Genomic DNA, 5,109 nt, shown 5'->3' on the forward strand with positions numbered 1-5,109 from the left:
GCGGCAAGCGGAAGCGGCTAACGTTGGGCAAAACTGACCCGAAAACAGTTCAGCGGGGGAAAACTAAGCGGATGCGGCAACGCGTTGGGGAAAACTAATCGGATACGGCCAAGAGTCGGTGGAAATTTGCCCGAAAACAGTCCAGTGGCTAACGGAAGCGGCTAACGTTGGGCAAAAGTGACCCGGAAACAGTTCAGCGGGGGAAAACTAAGCGGAAGCGGCCACGCGTTGGGGAAAACTAAGCGGATACGGCCAAGTGTTGGGGAAAAATGGCCCGAAAACATTCCAGCGGCAAGCGGACGCGGCTAACGTTGGGCAAAACTGACCCGAAAACAGTTCAGCGGGGGAAAACTAAGCGGATGCGGCCACGCGTTGGGGAAAACTAAGCGGATACGGCCAAGAGTCGGTGGAAATTGGCCCGAAAACAGTCCAGCGGCAAGCGGAAACGGCTAACGTTGGGACAAAGTGACCCGAAAACAGTTCAGCTGGGGAAAATTAAGCGGATGCAGCCAAGCGTTGGGGAAAACTAAGCGGATCCGGCCAAGATTCGGTGGAAATTGGCCCGAAAACAGTCCAGCGGCAAGCGGAAGCGGCTAACGTTGGGCAAAACTGACCCGAAAACAGTTCAGCGGGGGAAAACTAAGCGGATGCGGCCACGCGTTGGGGAAAACTAAGCGGATAAGGCCAAGTGTTGGGGAAAAATGGCCCGAAAACAGCCCAGCGGCAAGCAGAAGCGGCTAACGTTGGGGAAAAGTGACCCGAAAATAGTTAAGCGGGGGAAAACTAAGCGGATGCGGCCACGCGTTGGGGAAAACTAAGCGGATGCGGCCAAGTGTTGGGGAAAAATGGCCCGAAAACAGCCCAGCGGCAAGCGGAAGCGGCTAACGTTGGGGAAAAGTGACCCGAAAACAGTTAAGCGGGGGAAAACTAAGCGGATGCGCCCACGCGTTGGGGAAAACTAAGCGGATGCGGCCAAGTGTTGGGGAAAAATGGCCCGAAAACAGTCCAGCGGCAAGCGGACACGGCTAACGTTGGGCAAAACTGACCCGAAAACAGTTCAGCGGGGGAAAACTAAGCGGATGCGGCCACGCGTTGGGGAAAACTTAGCGGATACGGCCAAGAGTCGGTGGAAATTAGCCCGAAAACAGTCCAGCGGCAAGCGGAAGCAGCTAACGTTGGGCAAAACTGACCCGAAAACAGTTCAGCGGGGGAAAACTAAGCAGATGCGGCCACGCGTTGGGGAAAACTAATCGGATACGGCCAAGAGTCGATGGAAATTGGCCCGAAAACAGTCCAGCGGCAAGCGGAAGCGGCTAACGTTGGGCAAAACTGACCCGAAAATAGTTCAGCGGGGGAAAACTAAGCGGATGCGGCAACGCGTTGGGGAAAACTAATCGGATACGGCCAAGTGTTGGGGAAAAATGGCCCGAAAACAGTCCAGCGGCAAGCGGAAGCGGCTAACGTTGGGCAAAACTGACCCGAAAACAGTTCAGCGGGGGAAAACTAAGCGGATGCGGTAACGCGTTGGGGAAAACTAATCGGATACGGCCAAGAGTCGGTGGAAATTGGCCCGAAAACAGTCCAGTGGCTAGCGGAAGCGGCTAACGTTGGGCAAAAGTGACCCGGAAACAGTTCAGCGGGGGAAAACTAAGCGGAAGCGGCCACGCGTTGGGGAAAACTAAGCGGATACGGCCAAGTGTTGGGGAAAAATGGCCCGAAAACATTCCAGCGGCAAGCGGAAGCGGCTAACGTTGGGCAAAACTGACCCGAAAACAGTTCAGCGGGGGAAAACTAAGCGGATGCGGCCACGCGTTGGGGAAAACTAAGCGGATACGGCCAAGAGTCGGTGGAAATTGGCCCGAAAACAGTCCAGCGGCAAGCGGAAGCGGCTAACGTCGGGCAAAACTGACCCGAAAACAGTTTAGCGGGGGAAAACTAAGCGGATGCGGCCACGCGTTGGGGAAAACTAATCGGATACGGCCAAGAGTCGGTGGAAATTGGCCCGAAAACAGTCCAGCGACAAGCGGAAGCGGCTAACGTTGGGCAAAAGTGACCCGGAAACAGTTCAGCGGGGGAAAACTAAGCGGAAGCGGCCACGCGTTGGGGAAAACTAAGCGGATACGGCCAAGTGTTGGGATAAAATGGCCCGACAATAGTCCAGGGGCAAGCGGAAGCAGCTAATGTTGGGCAAAAGTGACCCGAAAACAGTTCAGCGGGGGAAACTAAGCGGATGCGGCCACGCGTTGTGGAAAACTAAGCGGATACGGCCAAGGGTCGGTGAAAAAGGGCCCGAAAACAGTCCAGCGGCAAGCAGAAGCCGCTAACGTTGGGCAAAAGTAACCCGAAAACAGTTCAGCGGGGGAAAACTAAGCGGATGCGGCAACGCGTTGGGGAAAACTAATCGGATACGGCCAAGAGTCGGTGGAAATTGGCCCGAAAACAGTCCAGTGGCTAGCGGAAGCGGCTAACGTTGGGCAAAAGTGACCCGGAAACAGTTCAGCGGGGGTAAACTAAGCGGAAGCGGCCACGCGTTGGGGAAAACTAAGCGGATACGGCCAAGTGTTGGGGAAAAATGGCCCGAAAACAGTCCAGCGGCAAGTGGACGCGGCTAACGTTGGGCAAAACTGACCCGAAAATAGTTCAGCGGGGGAAAACTAAGCGGATTCGGCCACGCGTTGGGGAAAACTAAGCGGATACGGCCAAGAGTCGGTGGCAATTGGCCCGAAAACAGTCCAGCGGCAAGCGGAAGCGGCTAACGTTGGGCAAAACTGACCCGAAAACAGTTCAGCGGGGGAAAACTAAGCGGATGCGGCCACGCGTTGGGGAAAACTAATCGGATACGGCCAAGAGTCGGTGGAAATTGGCCCCAAAACAGTCCAGCGGCAAGCGGAAGCGGCTAACGTTGGGCAAAAGTGACCCGGAAACAGTTCAGCGGGGGAAAACTAAGCGGAAGCGGCCACGCGTTGGGGAAAACTAAGCGGATACGGCCAAGTGTTGGGATAAAATGGCCCGAAAATAGTCCAGGGGCAAGCGGAAGCAGCTAATGTTGGGCAAAAGTGACCCGAAAACAGTTCAGCGGGGGAAAACTAAGCGGATGCAGCCACGCGTTGTGGAAAACTAAGCGGATACGGCCAAGGGTCGGTGAAAAAGGGCCCGAAAACAGTCCAGCGGCAAGCGGAAGCCGCTAACGTTGGGCAAAAGTGACCCGAAAACAGTCCAGCGGGGGAAAACTAAGCGGATGCGGCCAAGCGTTGGGGAAAACTAAGCGGATACGGCCAAGCGTCGGTGAAAAAGGCCCGAAAACAGTCCAGCGGCAAGCCGAAGCGGCTAACGTTGGGCAAAAATGGCCAAAAGCGGTGGAGCAGGGCGGTCTGAATCTATGCATCCACATAAAATGGGGGGTAAATCTGGGGGATTTCCAGGGGGTGGTAACCCTGGGCGTGGCTGGAGACCCAAAATGCATATTCCCCTATAGGGGGCAAGGATTTTTGGAAGGGGCAGCCCCTCATGTACATGCCAAGCGGGGTGTACATGGCCCCTGTCGGTGCCTCCGTCGGTGTAAAATGGCCCGAAAAACACGATTATGTTACCCGAAAACACGATTATGTTACCGAAAAAACACGGTTGAGCGGGGGCAAAACACACGGTGCAGCGGGGGCAAAACACACGGTTTTGTTACTGAAAAACACGGCCCGTCGGGGGCAAGGAACACGAATATGTTACCGAAAAACACGGACCACGCGGGTTGAAATCCCCAGCCGTAGAGCCGGCGAAACACGGTGGGGCAGGGCATCTAAGCGTGGAGGCGCCCGTAAGACCGATGCGGGTTGAAATCACCAGCCGTAAAGCCGGTGAAAAGCGGTCGGGCAGGGCGACTCCGCGTGGAGTTTCGCCCGAAAGGCCGATGCGGGTAGCCGCGCGGGTTGAAATCCCCAGCCGTAAAGCCGGCGAAACACGGTTCATTGGGGCGCCTAAGCGTGGAGGCGCCCTGCAGAGACCGAGCGGGTTGAAATCCTCAGCCGTAAAGCCGGCGAAACACGGTTCATTGGGGCTCCTAAGCGTGGAGGCGCCCCGCAGAGACCGAGCGGGTTGAAATCCCCAGCCGTAAAGCCGACGAAACACGTTCGGGCAGGGCGACTCCGCGTGGAGTTTCGCCCGTAAGACCGATGCGGGTAGCCGCGCGGGTTGAAATCCCCAGCCGTAAAGCCGGCGAAACACGGTTCATTGGGGCGCCTAAGCGTGGAGGCGCCCCGCAGAGACCGAGCGGGTTGAAATCCCCAGCCGTAAAGCCGGCGATACACGGTTCATTGGGGCTCCTCAGCGTGGAGGCGCCCCGCAGAGACCGAGCGGGTTGAAATCCCCAGCCGTAAAGCCGGTGAAACACGTTCGGGCAGGGCGACTCCGCTTGGAGTTTCACCCGTAAGACCGATGCGGGTAGCCGCGCGGGTTGAAATCCCCAGCCGTAAAGCCGGCGAAACACGGTTCATTGGGGCGCCTAAGCGTGGAGGAGCCCCGCAGAGACCGAGCGGGTTGAAATCCCCAGCCGTAAAGCCGGCGAAACACGGTTCATTGGGGCTCCTAAGCGTAGAGGCGCCCCGCCGAGACCGAGCGGGTTGAAATCCCCAGCCGTAAAGCCGGCGAAACACGGTTCATTGGGGCGCCTAAGCGTGGAGGCGCCCTGCAGAGACCGAGCGGGTTGAAATCCCCAGCCGTAAAGCCGGCGAAACACGGTTCATTGGGGCTCCTAAGCGTGGAGGCGCCCCGCAGAGACCGAGCGGGTTGAAATCCCCAGCCGTAAAGCCGACGAAACACGTTCGGGCAGGGCGACTCCGCGTGGAGTTTCGCCCGTAAGACCGATGCGGGTAGCCGCGCGGGTTGAAATCCCCAGCCGTAAAGCCGGCGAAACACGGTTCATTGGGGCGCCTAAGCGTGGAGGCGCCCCGCAGAGACCGTGCGGGTTGAAATCCCCAGCCGTAAAGCCGGCGAAACACGGTTCATTGGGGCTCCTCAGCGTGGAGGCGCCCCGCAGAGACCGAGCGGGTTGAAATCCCCAGCCGTAAAGCCGGCGAAACACGATCGGGCAGGGCGTCTAAGCGTGGAGGCGCCCGT

Source organism: Carex rostrata, unplaced genomic scaffold, assembly GCF_964058835.1.
Source record: "Carex rostrata unplaced genomic scaffold, lpCarRost1.2 SCAFFOLD_41, whole genome shotgun sequence".
Classification (NCBI taxonomy): domain Eukaryota; kingdom Viridiplantae; phylum Streptophyta; class Magnoliopsida; order Poales; family Cyperaceae; genus Carex; species Carex rostrata.